The sequence below is a fragment of the Homarus americanus genome, unplaced genomic scaffold, assembly GCF_018991925.1.
Source record: "Homarus americanus isolate GMGI-L3 unplaced genomic scaffold, GMGI_Hamer_2.0 scaffold34921, whole genome shotgun sequence".
Lineage (NCBI taxonomy): Eukaryota > Metazoa > Arthropoda > Malacostraca > Decapoda > Nephropidae > Homarus > Homarus americanus.
The window spans coordinates 6,372,399-6,390,134 of record NW_024741901.1 but is presented as its reverse complement, the minus strand read 5'-3'; positions in this window follow the sequence as shown (position 1 = coordinate 6,390,134).

Below are 17,736 nucleotides of genomic sequence, written 5' to 3'. Positions count from 1 at the left end.
CTATTGATCTTAGACTGATTGGGCGGTAGTTAGAGGGTAGTGATCTATCTCCCTTCTTGAAAATTGGTATTACATTCGCTATCCTCCAGGATTCTGGTACTACACCTGTTTTTAAGGACATGTTAAACATCTTTGCTAAGGGCATACTAAGCTCTTCCTTACATTCCTTTAATACTCTGGCAAATATCTCATCGCGACCAGGTGATTTATTAGGCTTTAGTTTGTCTATTTGCTTACTAACATCGTTACTAGTCACTACTATCTCGCTTAATTTGTTTTCTTCACTATCTCTGAATAGAGTCGGTGCCTCGGGTATCATGTTTAAATTTTCGGTGGTGAAAACTGTTGAAAAATATTTATTCAAATTATTGCTCATTTCTGCATCGTTATCAGTGAGCTCGCCGGTATCTGACCGTATTGGTCCAATCTTTTCTCGTGTTTTAGTTTGATACATTTGGTAGAATCCTTTGGGGTTTGTCTTCGCCTCCCTTGCTATCCTTACCTCATTATTCCTCTTGGCTTTCCTTATCTCGGTTTTAACCCTACTCGCCAATACCCTATAATAATCCCTGAGGTAAATCTCGCCACGATTTATCCTTCTACCTATAGCCTTCCTTTGGCCAATGATGTTCTTTAAATAATTATTTATCCACTTAGGGTCATTGTTGTCTGATCTGAGTTTTTTTGTATGGTATGTTCTGCCTTTGTGCATTAAGTAACTCATTATTTAAATTGCTGTGGAACTCGGCAATCTCAGATCTCGTTATCAGGTCTGTGTCATCTGTCAGGTTCACGGCCAAGCGCAACACCCCCTCTCTCAGCTGCCTCTTTAAACTGTCAAAGTTTGCCCTTCTGAAATGTGATACTTTAGTGGAATTTTCTTTGTGATCGCTGTTTGCAAGTTCGTTCCCTACCTCGACATTGCTAATGAGGTTTTCTCTGTTCGACAGAACTAAATCGAGTATATTTTTACCCCGGGTGGGTTCGGTTATATGTTGACTTAGGAAACAGTCCTGGATCGTCTCGAGAAAATCCTCTGATTCTGAGTTACCCGTAAGGTCAGTTCAATCTATTTGGCCAAGGTTAAAGTCGCCTACTATACAGACTTTGTTGTGTATGGAAGCCCTGCGCATTTCATCCCAGATAAGTCACTCATTGACTCTATCAAGATTGGGAGGTCTATATATTACTAATGTGATTAATTTTTCCCTACAGTCGATTAATTCTATCCAAATTGTTTCTGTATTCCGCTCAGTTTTTATTTCCTTATTTATTTCACACTTCAGATTATCCCTAACATAGATTGCTACTCCGCCTCCTTTCCTGGTCTGCCTATCGGTATGGAACAGTTTGTAACCCGCAATTTGGTATTCGACCGGTAACTCACGTGAGTCTAGGTTGTTCCATGTTTCAGTGAATGCTATTATATCGATTTTTTCGGTACATACCAAGGCCCTAATATCATCCATTTTGTTTCTCATACTTCTACTGTTCTCGTAGTAGACATTTAAATTAGTCGTGTTCTGAGTCCTCCCCTTACCACGTTTAGTTTTAAACTCCCTGTCTAATTTAGTTTTGCCATCATTCCTAACACTATTTCCCTGTAATCTTTCACTTTGTTTACCGGCTCCCGCTGCATTCTCCTCCACCCCCATGCTCATATGTTCTACTAGCAGTTTAAAGAGATCGATATCTTTTGAACTGCCCCCTCTAAAGCCCCAGCCAGGATTGCTACTCCATCCCTAGACAGGTGCACCCCATCCCTAGCATAAAGGTCCCTTCTGCCGTAGAAGTTGTCCTAGTTGTCAATGAATGGGACTGATATTGACTTGCAACATCTGTCAAGACGGTCGTTGACACCAACTGCCTTTTACAACCATTCACTGCCAACTCTCCTTCTAGGCAGGACACGGCATATGATAGGGATCCCTCCCTTAGTCCTAATACGATCTATAGCTGCCTTGAACTTATCAAGAAGCTCCTCGCTCCTACACCGGCCAATATCATTGCCTCCTGCACTGAGGCAAGTAATGGGTTTGTTCCCATTACCAGACAAGATATTGTCCATCCTGTCAGTTATATCCCCAACCCCAGCTCCTGGCAAACTCACCCTCTTGCTAAGCTTGTTCCACTCGTCCACCAACCTATTTGTAAACCAGTTCCTTCCTATCTCCCTCCTAAACCTAAACTTATCCAACTTGAATCCGTTGTTCCGAGTCCTATCCTGCTCGTATATTATAAGAACTTTATCTATATCACCTTTATTGATTCCTTTCACCCACTTAAATACTTCTATCATATCTCACCGCACTCTTCGTCTTTCTAGGTAATGCAAGTTTAGTTTCTTTAACCTATCCTGATATGTAAGGTTTCTAAGTCCCGGAATCATTTTCGTCATTCTTCGCTGCATCGACTCTAGTGAATTGATATCCATTCTATAATAAGGGCACCAGAACTGAACCGCATAATCGAGGTGCGGCCTGACTAGCGCAAGATATAGTTGCAATAAGACCTCTGCACTCTTATTACTTACACTTCTAGATATAAAATCCAATATTCGGTTTGCCTTATTTCGAACATTAACGCACTGTTTTCTAGGTCGTAGGTCCGGGCTTACAAGTACCCCTAGGTCTCTTTCACAAGTCGACTTCTCTAGGTTGATGTTGTTAAGGCTGTATACATTGACAGTATTTGTTCTTCCAATATTAAGTACGCTGCACTTGCTGGTGTTGAATTTCATTTGCCATTTTTCAGACCACCCCTGCAGTTTATTTAGATCCTCCTGTAGTGCATTTGCATCCTGCCCTGAATTAATCTGCCGCCCTATTTTGGTGTCATCCGCAAACTTGCGGTAAGGAGCTTGTGGTCCATATGACGCGTTGCCAGGTGTAGTGAATATCCTGCCAAGTGTACATATTTTTGACATGTGGACCAAAATAAATGTTTTGCAAAACATGAAACACAAATACAGACAATATTATACCCTGTTGATCATTATTCTGTGAATGCTTGTAGATTAAAACATCTTAATTTGTTTTCCCTCGAGAGACGTTGAGTGAGGGGCGATATGGTGGAGGTGTATAAATGGAAGTCCGGGATAAACAAAGGTGATATAACAAAGGTACTCAAACTATCCAACCAGGAGTGAACTCGTCGCAATGGTTTTAAATTAGATAAATTTAGATTTAGGAGCGAGATAAGGAAACATGGTTTGGAAATAATGTAGTGGATGAATGGAACAAGTTACTGAACTTCATCATTAACTCGAACACGTTGAGTACAGTAGCTTCAAATATAGGTTGGATGGATATATGGGTGATAGGGGTTGGGCAAATGGGGCTGCCTAGTATGGGCAATAGGCCTGCTGCAGTTTCAGCCATTCTTATGATCTTATTTTAGCACGAGAATGTGAGGAGTAGCCATTAGTGGTATGTCGATTTAAAAGTCTGAGAGTGAGGTCAACGAGAGGTCACACAATCAGGGTGTTTCTCGTGTAGGATTAGCAGAAAGGCTAGTCAGGTCATGTGAGGTCACGCAAACAGATCCTACTCTTGTATCGTACTACAGAAGTAACTGATACTATCATGTCAATGTATCATGTACAAAGGTGACTTGTCAAAACCTGTCATATTGAAGATTGTATGTTTGTGTTACAAACACCTTTAGTTTTGTGTTTACAGAGTCCCAAATTGAAGAACTCGAGGGACTGTAAATTATGTAAATATCTTGTAGGCCTAATTAAATAGATATTTTGCAATCATATTATACAACCACAGTATCTACTTGAGTGTGATGTACTTAAGTCAACACAAGAAAGAATAAACATAACTTAAAAATCAAATGACAGAATATATTTTGTGTATTCCATTTCTTTACAATTCCAGGCTGCGGATCATATGATGAATATCCCCCCCCCCCACCCTTTATTTCGGTGATGCATTGTTTTCCTTCTTTACTTTTTGTTACTTAAGTTTTTTTATTTAATATATTAGTTAAATCAGGATGAGAAAATACAACATATGCAGAATAGTTTATTAAACTTGTCATCACATAGGGTACTGAAGAGAAATACGAGTAGGCTACATAGATTCTCATAAGCATTATTATAAAAACGGGTCACGCCACAGGTAAGAATGAAGAACCTAACCTAACCTAACGTAACCTACTGGTGAGGTCTTCGCCACCTGTTGTGTCCCTAGTGATCATATGAAGAATATCCACCCAGACTCGTTCATATGAAGAATTCCCCAGAGCTGCCAGGCTGCTGTTCAATGATGGATGGTCCTCTAAAATGAAGAGTGAGAATGCACTTAATTGTTTTTAGTAAAATAACAAAATTACATTAATATACAGCACACATTAACGGTAAAATGCAGCATAAAAATTACATTAAAATGCTACACAAAAATCATAGAGATTCTCCCTTGGAGTTTTTTTAGTTTAACAAATTTATTGGCAGAGCTTGTAGTACAGTTTGCCTATTCTGAGTAATTCAGTCAGGTCTTGACACTGAGGGTGGTATCACTTCTCACTGCCACGCAGGACAGAGGTTCATACACAAAGAAATACATCATATTCATTAACAGCTATAAATGTATAAAGGTCAGATTCATATGGGTAATGTCACTGTTCACTGCCATGCAGGACAGAGGTTCGTACACAAAGAGATGCATCATATTCATTGACAGTACATATACATATATGTACACACACACACACACACACACATATACATACATATACATATATACAGTACATACACATATACATGTACATATATATACACACACGCACACATACATACATATACGTCGGTCAGATTCATGTGGGTAATGTTACTTTTCACTGCCATACAGGACAGAGGTTCGTACACAAAGAATGCATCATATTCATTGACGAGAGTTTTAATATGATAATGTTTGTTACCTGTCGGCCCGTAGCTAATTAAAATATAATTTAAATACAATTTTGATGCTAAATTTTGACATAATTTTTTGTGCTTTAAATCAACAACTTAAATAAAATCTTAATCAACCAGTTACGGAAATTACAGCAAGATTCTTGAAAATTTTGGACCATTTGGCTACGTTGCTCAATTCACAACAGCGTATACTTGTGAAAATTGTGACCAGCACATTACACTAGAAAATTGATGCTACGAGTTCGAGTTCCCTGTTTTAAATTCAGTCAGATCAACGGGTCCATGACAAAAACCCTACCGGACAAAAAACTCTAGGACAAAAACTCCACCTCTACCGGACAAAAACTCCACCTCTACCGGACAAAAACTCCATCTCCAACCTAACCTAACCAAACCTAACCTAACCTAACGTTAAATGAAATTTGTATGAAAAATAGAAACGAGCTACCTAGTTTCCGACTGTATTCAAAGACTGCTTAAGGAAAACTGAATTATTGCACAAGTGAACAAGGTTTTTTATACAGTTCGCCTCATGGTACCACACGTCATTAAACAGACCTGAGAAACCAGAGATTGTGAGGTCACGGGTCCCCTAAGGTCTCAAAAAGTGAGGACAGTAATGGTAAGATCTAATATCAAAGTGGATTTGTAAGAAAATTATTGAAAACTTTAAACAAATTCTTTTGTATTTCTTACTATGTGGGGTTTTTGTCCGGTAGGGGTGGGGATTTTGTCCTAGGGGATTTTGTCCGGTGGGGTTTTTGTCCGGTGGGGATTTTGTCCGGTGGGGTTTTTGTCCGGTGGGGATTTTGTCCGGTGGGGTTTTTGTCCGTATCCCCAGATCAAAACCTTCATGATACCTTAACACGTGATCCCTATGAGGCGGCAGTATGAAAATATGGTGCACTAGGCTGTGTGCTATTACGAAATCGTGTGTAATCGGCTCTGAGTGTTTACTTGTAAATTGACGAAAACTCATTATAATAGCGATTGTTAGGTTAGGTTAGGTTAAGATATATTAGATTGTTAGGTTAGGTTAAGATATATTAGATTGTTAGCTTAGGTTAAGATATATTAGATTGTTAGGCTAGGTTAAGATATATTAGATTGTTAGGCTAGGTTAAGATATATTAGATTGTTAGGTTAGGTTAAGATATATTAGATTGTTAGGCTAGGTTAAGATATATTAGATTGTTAGGCTAGGTTAAGATATATTAGATTGTTAGGCTAGGTTAAGATATATTAGATTGTTAGGTTAGGTTAAGATATATTAGATTGTTAGCTTAGGTTAAGATATATTAGATTATTAGGTTAGGTTAAGATATATTAGATTGTTAGGTTAGGTTGGGTTAATAGACGCTACAGTGTAGTTATCCCGAAGCCCGGACAAAAGCCCCCTAGGACAAAAGCCCCTAGAACAAAAGCCCCTCAGTAAAAGTACAAAATAGGACAGAAGCCCCCCTGTTTTTATGTTAAGGAACGGGTCATTAGAAATATTAAAAATATATAGATTTAAATATGAAATTATTACAATTTAAATAATTAGAATATTATAACTTTTTAAATTTTGATATAGAACATTATTGAATAAATAGAAAAGAAAAAAGACGACATATTTTAACTTCATGTTCATTTTGCATTTACTGAGGTGACCCTAGGGCCCAGTGAGGTCACTAAATGTCAGGGGAGTAATTACACCCAGTAGACAAAACATACTTCATTGCAGATTCAGTAAACATTCTTTGTAAACTTCTTTATAACAGAATTCCCGAAGGTTAGGTTAGGTTAGCTTAGGTTAGGTTAAGTTAAGTTAAGTTAAGTTAGGTTAGGTTAGGTTAGGTTAGGTTAGGCTTTTGTCCTACACTCAGTTATCCCAGTAGACCAACTCCAGCTCTGTAGACCTCAAACTATAGTAGCACCTATATACAGGATGTTCCGTAAATACCTTCCATAAAAGGAATCCAGGAAAAAAAGTCACAGATAAAAAGGCACGGAAAAACCTAACCTAACCTACCCTAAGCTAACCTAACCTAACCTAATTTAACCTAACCTACGTGCAATTTCATCATATATATATTGTGTTGTCAATGTGAGAAAGTCATGTGACCTTTTTTTCCTGTGGACTTTATTCCCGTTCACCCATAAATCAGGGGGTGTATTCCTGAGATGTAAATAAAGATAAATGACTAAATGACCAAATTGTCAATTCTCAATAGTTCGGAGTTGCAGCACATGACATGCTTGGTAGGAATGTGATGAAACCTATATGGGGTGTAAATTAAACATCTGCTATTGCTAGTGACGTTTATTCGCAATAATGCCATATGATTTGTGCTGGTATTAACATTTAGAGCAAATGTTTAAAGTGTACATGTAATTATGAATGGATGTTTAATTGCGTGATTAATCATCATTGGTGTGAAAAGTGACACTTCTTGCTTCTTACCAATTCCCTGAACTTTGATAGAAATGATGTGATAACTAGTCTAAGACAATGATGAAGGTGTTCAGTGGCGGAGAAAACAGACTCACACTGGTAAGTGGAGCCAAACATTGAGAGGATATGCAATGAGACTTTGTGAAGATGATGGGAACTAACTTGAGACACCTCCTGTGTCCAGAATGTGACGGATTCACAGTTATCAGCCTCTTCCTTCAAGGCCACATTTTCTTGGAGATCAATTTGTTCCATTTGGACTGATATTTTAGTTCTTTTGAAAACTCGGAGACGTTTGTGGCCAAGAAGGGGTTCTGAGTAAACAGCAGTAGCTGTCTTCCAAGAGAGATATCATCAAAACGAGCCTTGAAATCATCAAAAAGTTTCTCTTTATGAACTGAACATGCATATGGTTATGATATTTCCTTCCTTTGGTATGCTCCATTAGAACATAAGAACATAAGAATGGAGGAAACTGCAGCGGGCCTATTGACCCATACTGGGCAGTCCCATTTACATCCAACCCCTATTGCTCATATATCCATCCAACCTATGTTTAAAACTATCTAGCATATTCGAATTAATGATGATATTTGGTAACTTGCTCCATTCATCCACTACTCTATTTCCAAACCAATGTTTACCTATTTGCCCGGGATTAGTCTTGTCATTCTCCTCTGAATTCTTTCCAAGGATTCTATATCCATAATACGGTGACCAGAATTGAACTGCGTAATCCAAGTGGGGTTTCACAAGCCCAAGATATAGTTTAAAGATGACCTTGCTAGTCTCATAACTAACACTCCTTTGTATGAACCCAAGTACTCTATTAGCCTTGTTTCATGCAAATACACATTGTTTACTTGGCTTGAGATTCCTACTTATCATTACTCCTAAATCTTTCTCGCAGTCGGATATCTCAATAACATCGTTGTTCATCTGGTAACTGGTTTTTACCTGTTTACATCTCCTATACTGATTACTTTACATTTGTCCACATTGAATTTCATCTGCCATTTTCAGACCATTCGAAAAATTTGTTTAGATTTTCCTGTAGTTTTGCGGAGTCATCGTCAGATTTAATTACACGCCCTATTTTAGTGTCATCAATAAATTTACTTATGTGCTGTACTCTAATGGTGCTGACTATAATCTGTATCGAATAAAAGAATATAAGAAGTTTGCCCTTATTAAAATAAACTAACTTTGTCACATAAAATAGACACTTATGCAGTAGAGAGTGGCACTGATGGTGAAGCTCTGACACATTTCAAGGCATCGTTAAGGTAAATTCTTTAAGACTTGAAGCATAATTTGCATTTTATCTTTATTTCAGATGTCTTAGGCTAACATTTATTTGACATTGATAGATATTTTTTGATGACATAAAATGTTGTTTGTTTTTAATTTTAATTGATGATATTGCTACAGTTATGCCATCAAAACCGTTTTATCAAAATCGTTTTTCAGAAATTATCATGTAAAATAGATAAGAAATTACCAATGCAATAAATATATTTGCCAACTAGACATAATCCTGACAGCTCTGTCCTCTTGTTTAACCTTAATACTGTACAACCCATGTTGTACTGCTTCCCCATTATATTTATGTTTTTCAATTCCACTGTAATTTATGTATATACTTATAATATAAATAAAAAAAAAATATTAAATAAATAAAATAAATATATATCGAAGTGATAACCGTGGTAACATTCCGATATGTTCTTATTACCACCATGCTATTGTACTATTCCAGATAATACTAAATGTTACATAATACTTCCTTGAGATAAATGTACAAGAGAGCACAGGCTCTCAACTGGCTCAGCCATGTTAATATTGTTATTATTATCAACTCTGTAACTGTGTTTTTCTGGCTAAATATACTGTTTCAATTCAATTCAGTTCAACGAAGGCTTGTAGTGGATACTCTCCCCTACAAACTGACAAGCCTAGCCGCATTCCAATGCGACGGGATTCAGCATCCTGGGAGTTTCTCACGGGGGTTGCCACCTGCGACGCTTGCGTCCGGGTTTACTTCCGGTAGCCACAAATGGTGACCCCCGGAAAAACGCACTCACACAGGATGGAGGAGGAATGGATCAATCTCCCAGTCTTCAATCACAGCATTGAAGACTGGCTTATATACACGGAGGCAGCTCTCATCGGATCTACAGCTTCAGACAAACAAAAGTACGTCGCCCTGGTCTGTTCCCTGCCCACAGAAGTCGCCACGCAAGTCTCAGAGACCATCACCAACCCTCCAGCTGACAACACATTCGCTGCCCTACGGGATGCTCTGAAGACGCGATACCAGTGGCCCCACACCACTCTCCTACAAGACTTATCAAGTCTACCCCTCAGCAACTCCACTCCTGCACGTCTCTGGGACGAGATGCATAGACTGAACTCCCACCACACAGATAGGCTTCCTGACACTATCCTGCGACAGCTCCACACTCAGAAGCTCCCTGCAGAAGTTCGTCTTGTCCTCTCAGAATTGGACTATTCCACTACTTCGGCCACCTATGCAGCCACGGAAGACAGAGTATTCCACAAATACACTGCTGTGCGCCATGTTGCTGTAAAAGACTCAGTGGTCACACCTCCACTTAGCCCTGGTTTCGTTAACCTGATCAACGCTTCTCAGAGAAGTAGCATTCCACCAGACAAGCAAGACATGAAGGTCCTGCTACAGTCTCTACACCGCAGAATGGACACCCTCGAGCAGCTCTGCTCCTCCATGCCTGCTGCTTCTCCTGTTCCTGCCCCACGCATTGTGTCCTACCAGCCCCAACATTCCCGTCCTGCCCCAGACCCCGCCACCAGCCACCCAGCACAGTGTACCTACCTTCTGTTGGTACCATCAACGTTTTGGTGCTAAAGCTAGACGCTGTGAGGCTCCCTGCAACTACATGAGGAAGCAACATCGACGGGGATTGGTAGACGCCATAAACTCCGACACTATCAAGCAGCACATCACATGCCTTACTTCTGACCTTGACCACTTCACTCCTGCTGCCAGTCACGACCTACTGCAAACACTACCACAGGCAGTTTCTGCATTCAAGGCTACTGCCCCACTCCAGCCTTCCCACCCACCTGAACACATTAATCCCGCACCTCCTCCGCCAGTCTGCCTACCATTGCCCCTTGCAGCACCACCTCGCCCACAACATTTCTGGGTACCCTCTTTTCATCCTCAGGTACCTACTTCCCCTGACGTGGCCCCTGCTCCTGACGAGGACCCAGACACCCCACCAGGCGCTACTGAGGACTGTGTACCTGCTGCAAAAGAAGCACCATATTCCTGGCCTGTACAACCTTCACTTACCCACAACTCTCCTTCTACCTCTGCTTCTCCCACAGATCTCGTGTCTCTAGACAGAGTCGTCTCCTGCAGCGGCCGGCTGATCCACATCCCCCCCCGTTATGTCTCACATGTGGGATACAACCCTGCCGACAACAAGTCTCCTGCAGCGCTCGGAGGGGAGAGGGATTATTGTAGTGATACTCTCCCCTACAAAATGACATGCCTAGCAGCATTCCAATGCAACGGGATTCAGCAACCTGCGAGTTTCTCACAGGTGGGGGGTCGCCACCTGCGACACTTGCATCCGGGTTTACTTCCGGTAGCCGAGTATATAAGCTCTCAGTCTCGCCATTGAAATTCATTCTACCCTACGTTCCTGAACACGCAACACCTCCTCTGAGCATTAGCAAGCTCCTCGCTGTCCAGCTCTCATTCTAGCTACAGCCCTGCAACATGCAACACCTATGAAGAAGCTCCTCGCTGTCCAGCTCTCATTCTAGCTACAGCCCTGCAACACGCAACTTCTCCTCTGAGCAAGCTCCTCGCTAACCAGCTCTCATTCTACTCCACGTTCCTGAGTGTGAGACCACATCACGAAACCCCACAGGCTAAAGAAAAGCCACTTTTATATATTACGGATTATGACTGATAGAGTAAGTACAATACTTACACTACACTTGGATTCACCTATAATTTCTGTATGTATGTATGTTGTATGTATACTATGTATGTACTCCATTTATATACATTACTTATTTATCTAGCAGCGTGTGGCAATGTATTTTTCATGTCACCACATCTGGAAGCTACTAATGTACCACTTGCCACATGTCGCCTGAGAGGTCAGGTGACCCATAGAGAGAGGAATCGCCGTCTTGTGTTGCACCTCTGTATAGATCCAGCAAATAGAACCTACAAAAACTCTACAGGTGTTTGTGTTCGCTCCTGTAGTTAGAACTGAGTACCCAGAACATGTACATGGCGCAGTGAGTATGTACATGGTACATGGCGCAGTGAGTATATACATGGTACATGGTGCAGTGAGTTAATTGACTGGATCAGTATAAGTGAAAAGTGTAAAGTCTGTGGCAAGACCGGCTCACGGGGACTCCCACACTTCATCAATGGACCACCCCCCCGCTCCGTCAACCGTTTCCACTTCTCCTCCAAGAACTTGGTTTGAATTTATAGCAAGTTGCAGAAGTGTCAGTGACAGCAAGTTCCTGTGAAGTGTTATAAGTGCCTCGTGTGTGTAGTGCTTTAGTGTGACTTTGTTCTAAAGGATTCCCCAAGGTGGAAGGCTTGTTCAGGGCATTTTTGAGGAGCAGGGCATCAGCGCATCCTCCCCCGGCCGCGTCTCAAGGGTAACTGACTAGCACACTCGACCTCCCTCCACCCTTCGCCCGCCTACCCCCCCCGCCTCCAGCGCTTCTACCCACCAGCCACACACTGCCTGACGCCCACACACACACGCATGAACACAGACTGCAGTCATTTCTTTATATATATTTTATATATAATCTACTTATCTGTGTATTCAACTAATTTTTTTTGTCTCAGATCTTGTTGGTACGACAGGCTGACCGGTCAACACTGATTTGAGACATAATATACAGATTAAGTAATTATGCCTCGTGCCTTACGCAGTGGTGTTCCTAACGCCCGGATGACTCAGACAGACGACAGCTCTACAGTGTAATGATTGAATATGAGACCAAAGCTTACAGCCTAGAATTACATCACATATAACAGCAAGTACACTACAAACCTAGTGGTACCACCACATACCAGGTGGACACACCCCAAGACCCAAGGGACGCGACCTCGTCCGCTAATTACCTGAATTAGCGGGTGACCTCACCTGACCAAGACACCTGGGCATGACCACACCTGAACACAGCTGTCCAGATCTAACCAGTTTAGTGTTAATTGGGCTAAGGTCAAACACCGGCTGGGCCTCCCCCATATAAAGGCCTGCAGTTCTGCCCACGAGATTATTCTGTTCGGGATTCTGACCTTGTCATTCTGTCAGTCTGGTTACTGTCATCTCTCTCCCATCTGGGCCGTCAGTCCGTCCACTCTCACAGAGTCACGCTCGTCTTCTCCCCAGGTCAGGGGGGAGACTTCCCGACCAGACCCCGGCCTCATCAGCTAAGCAGAGCCCCCATAGGAGACAGAGCCCAGCCAACACCCACTGGGCCTACGTCAGGGTACACGTGAGTCATTGGCAGTGCATTCATTCATGTTGTGTCCGAGGAGTCAGTGTCGAGTAACGTAAGACGTAATGTGTTAGTCCCCCGATATAATATGATATCGATGTGTCCATGTCATTGAGTGAATTAATAAATAGTTGTATCGAAGAGGTGTTTGAGAAGTTGTCCCTTGAGAAGAATAGATATGTGTATTGACATAGAAGATAAGTGTGTTGACACGGAGTAAACAACATCCCAGCCACGCTACCCAAGTTTCCTATCTTTACATTCCTACTCTCTATACTTCTTACTTATATATGTAATATCTTCTTGTGAGATTTGTCTCATTATAACAGAGATGGATGACCAGTCGGAGAGAAACGCTCCACCCTCTCCCACCACATCTCGAAGTCCTTCACCTCGATATTCAGCCTTGTCCCCAGAGGTAATTTCTTTAATGAAGTTTATGAGGGAGGAAAGGCGTGAGGACGAAGCTAGAAGACGTGTTGAGGACGAAAAAAGGAGATTGGAAAATAGTGAACGGTTTGAAGATTTGATATCTCGCCTCACCGCTAACCAAGCCCCCTGCTCTCCCACCACTTCGGTACCGACTGGTTCAGGTACCTCGTCAACGCCTGCTTTACGCCCTCCAAAGCGGCTGCCCAACCCCCACCCATCTTGAAGCCTGATGTGAATTTCCATACTTTTCGTGAATGGCGGGGACGGTGGACTGATTATGCTACAATGGTGGATCTCCAGAGCTTGCCACAGCCTAAACAACTCATTCAGCTACGTATGTGCCTGTCTTTGGAAAGGCAGCATGTCTTGGAACATACGTTGCAAGTGCCCCCGACTTCTTCGTTGTCTATAGAGGAGGTACTGGAGGTTCTACAATGGCACATCAAAGGTCAGCAGAATGAAGCCCTACGCAGGAGGGAATTGTTTAGCTGTAAACAGATGGAGGGCGAGACTTTTGACGCTTTCTATGTATGACTCAAGAGAGCCTCGGAAGAGGTAGACATATGTCCCGGTAATCACCAGCAGTGCGAGGAGACCCAGTTGAAGCAGGTGATCCTGATGGGTGTTAAGGACGAGGAGCTTGTCCAACGCCTCACCTCCCTCGACTTTTCCCCTTCTCTTAAGGATGTGTTGACAATATGTCGCTCCTATGAGGCCGCCAGATGTGCCACCTCTGCCATCCGAGCTCCCCCTACAGCTGTACATGCTATGTCCCAGTACAAGAAGGACAAGAAGTCTACCCCAACGCCGACGCCCACGCCCGGCTCCTTTTGTAACAGCTGTGGTGAGCAGCACGGAACACAGGTGTGTCCAGCTGCTGAGTCTACCTGCAACAGTTGTGACCGTAAGGGCCACTGGTCACTTACAGTACGGTGCCCAGCCAAACGCGTCCAGTGCAATGTGTGTGGTCGTCTGGGCCACTATGACAAGTGTTGCCTGACCAACAAACCCAAGGGACAGCGTTGGTGGAAGCAGCAGCGCCCTTCCACCAGTGAGGGCCGCCCACAGTCGTCAAATCAGAGGCATGACGACCCTGGACAACGCTCGAATCATATTAGGAAGATGTACTCCCCCTCTTGTCCCAGGACCAAAGTTCCCCAGCACATCAGCGTCATCGTGACCTACGGCAGTGTGTCATCCCGTCTCGAGATGCTGCCCAACACTGGCGCTGATGCTACAGTCATCGGTCCCCAGCATTTGCAATGCTTGGGGCTCTCTCCAAGTGATCTAGGACCGCCTCCTAAGGATCTCCGCTTCACGGCAGATGGTTATAGATGGCCCCAGCCCTAGGTTCACTCCAAGCACAGGTCACCTTTGGCAACAGGTCGTGTCAAGCCTGGATTGATGTGCATTACGGTGTCCCGACTCCTTTACTGTCCTACAGACATTGCCAAGAGTTGGCCATCATCTCCCAGGACTTCCTAAAACCCATTCTCGAGGTAAAACACGCCAATAGGGTGCACGAAGGGAGCAGCAACTACCCTGCTGTTGCCCTACCCCTACCTCATGCCAGGTGACACCTCTTCTTTGGTAGTTGTCCCTGCTGCTTCACGTCCCCACGTCTTGGCTTGCTTCCACGACAGTCACCGCAGGGCCGAGGCCACCAAGCGGCGTGCAAGACAGACTATGTCCTGGCCTGGCATCTACTCCGACATCTCCAATGCTGTCCATGTGTATGAGCCCTGCCAAGTACTACAACCCAGCCAGCAGCAGGAACCCCTCATGAGTGACGACAACCCCACCCGCCCCTTTGAGTCTGTGTCGGCCGACTTTTTCTGTGTGTCAGGAAAGTCCTTCCTTGTTATCATCGACCGTCTCTCTGGTTGGCCGGTTGTCATCAAGTACGGTAATGACACGACGTCTGCCGCCACCATCAGCAAGTTCCGCCACTACTTCCGTGACGTGGACGTCCCAGTGCACATGCGAACCAACGGAGGGCCTCAGTTCACAAGCCGGGACTTTGCTGTGTTCCTTGGCCGATGGGGAGTCCGGCATGTGTTGTCATCGCCCCATTACCCTCTGTCCAACGGCCACGCTGAGGATGCTGTCAAATCCCTGAAGCACCTCATCCTCAAAGTGGCCCCTTCTGGGAATATTGACTGCAAGGCCTTCGACCGGGGTCTCCCTGAAGTCCGCAACACACCTAACTACACCGGACGCTCCCCTTCCCAGGTCTTGTATGGAAGCCCCATCCGTTCTTGTGTCCCTGCTCAACCCCAGTCCTTCTCCAAGGAGTGGCAGGCTAAGACAGAGGATTGTGATCGCCGAGCTGCCAACCGTACTCATGATGTCGTTGCCTTCTACAAAGACCACGCCCGTTCTCTCCCCAAGTTGAGTGTCGGCACCCAAGTCCGTGCTCAGGACCCGACCTCCCTACGTTGGGACAAAGTGGGTGTAGTCATGGGTCTCGGTAGGTCACGGGACTACCAGGTGCGGTTACCCAGTGGTCGTGTGTGGTGGAGGAACCGCCGTTTTCTCCGCTCCGTAACAACACCTTCTGCTGACCCCACCACCAGTGTTGAGTCCCATATCCTCCCCAGTGATCAAGTCCCTCGACGCTCAGAACGGATCCAAAAGAAAAGGTCCGCTCAAGACTTTGCTATGAGCGGGGAGGTGTATGTATATTATGTATGTTGTATGTATACTATGCATGTACTCCATTTATATACATTACTTATTTAGCTAGCAGCGTGTGGCAATGTATTTTTCATGTCACCACACGCTTAGATAATGTGCCTGGCGACATCTGGAAGCTGCTAATGTACCACTTGCCACATGTCGCCTGAGAGGTCAGGTGACCCATAGCGAGAGGTCAGTTGACCCATAGAGAGTGTAGGGAACCGCAGTCTTGTGTTGCACCGCTGTATAGATCCAGCAAATAGAACCTACAAAAACTCTACAGGTGTTTGTGTTCACTCCTGTAGTTAGAACTGAGTACCCAGAACATGTACAATTATTTTGTATAATCTCTAAAGTCAGCCATTAACAAAGATACTTGAGATAACTTGGGAGAATTGCACTGTCTCCGAAGTGTCTACCTGTACATCCTCTGCATCATCTGCGTCGACTTGCTACGTTCTCACAGTCCTCACACTTGCACAGTGATGTGCAAGGCAGATTGTTCTTTACGCAAGAACGCATGAACTTAGCATGCTTCCCTGTTGGGCGCTGTAAACGCTTCTGCGCTTCACCTTACACAAGGATGTAGGGGGGTGCCCAATAATAAAAAAACAAAAAAAAACATCCGTTCGTCTTGCTGCATGGCTGCTTACAACCACAGTTGAACAAATCCAAAATGCCTTTCGGAGCAGGAGGTAGAAGACATTTAACAGAGTAGAATTTCTCACCATCTTTGATCCATTAACTTACATACAAAGGTATATATTATGGTGTGGGAGTGTGATACTCTTTCAAAATGTTTGCAATTACTTTTAATCTCTTGATGTGTGGTTCGAGAGTAGCCTATGTTGGGGGTAGATTTTCTCCTGCTGATCCGTTTTCCATAACTATATCACATCTAAGGACATCTACTTAAAAAAAAAAAAAAACTCCTTTTTATAAAGGTTTTGAAGAATAAAATTTTCCTTCACTTCATCTCTGTCACTCTGCCAAAATGTTTGAAAATACTTGACGATTTCACAATACTCTTCCATTTGTAAGTACTGTTTGAGCCATCTGTCTTTACTGATATTATAGAATTGTCCACCCCAATCTCCTTCATTGAATGCATGATTGCCCAGTAGTCCCATGGCCTTCACCTTTCCTACTGCTGAACATCTCTACTATATTTACGTGACGAGTCAGTTTCCCCCTGGCCAGCAATGAGTGCGATGTTTGAAGTACACGAGTGGCGTGCACTGATGTCCACGAGTAATACTCGTAGAAATACATAAGTGTCAAGTGAACGCACATCAATGGCTGTTTCAGGATGTTTCCAATCTGCATTGAGGACATGTAGAGGGATCAGAGTAGTTGCTTCTTCTTGTGTATGTTTCTTCAGGTAATTATTAATATCACTCAAAGCAGAGGTGCCACAGTCTACAACTACGTTTTTGTCTGTCTTGAAGAAAAGTGTCACGAAGAACAACATCACGCAAATATTTGGTTAGTTGATTTTTGTCTACACAATTGAAAGAAACTTCTTCAGTGATGTAGTTTTAAGTGAAGTTTTATCAGCTATCTGGAATTCGGCAAGCTCAATGTCATCATATATTTTCTGTCTTGTTTTTGCTTTTAGGGTGTCATCAATGTAGCTCTCGAATATCCCTCGAAATTCATCATAATCACGCTCAAGGCAACGAATCTTCTTCAAGAATTATTTTGCAAAATCAAGACAACTGGTTATGTTTCC